General features: G+C 29.5%; 1 protein-coding gene across 1 annotated transcript in view; it reads left to right on the top strand.

The window, feature by feature from the left end:
- Nucleotides 1–353, top strand: part of LOC105817055 (cystathionine gamma-lyase-like) — a 133,472-nt gene that overhangs the window by 54,571 nt on the left and 78,548 nt on the right. The gene's annotated exons all lie outside the window — the stretch shown is intronic.

Genomic DNA, 353 nt, shown 5'->3' with positions numbered 1-353 from the left:
AGAATCTTTTATAATTAAATGCATAGTCAGGAGTTATTGTCAATAAGCCATAAGTCAAATACAGATGATCCCTGGGTTACAGATGAAATATGTTCTTGAGAATGTCTTTAGGTCAGATTTGTATGTAACTCGGATCCCTGATGAACAGCACATATACAGTAATAATAATAATAACAATACTACTATAATGGCTCATATGTGGTAATAATATGGTGTAATACTGTGATAATAATACCTCTATACTGTATTAATAAGTTACAGAAACTTGTGTTCTTTCTTTTAATTCAAACAAACAAAACATAAAAGCAAACTCATGCAAAAAGTTTAGATAGGAGACAGGAGAAATTTCAAAA

Source organism: Propithecus coquereli, unplaced genomic scaffold (assembly GCF_000956105.1).
Source record: "Propithecus coquereli isolate 6110/MARCELLA unplaced genomic scaffold, Pcoq_1.0 Scaffold396, whole genome shotgun sequence".
NCBI classification, from domain to species: Eukaryota; Metazoa; Chordata; class Mammalia; order Primates; family Indriidae; genus Propithecus; species Propithecus coquereli.
Note: the sequence above shows the minus strand (reverse complement) of the source record. Positions and strands in the feature narration are given on the sequence as shown.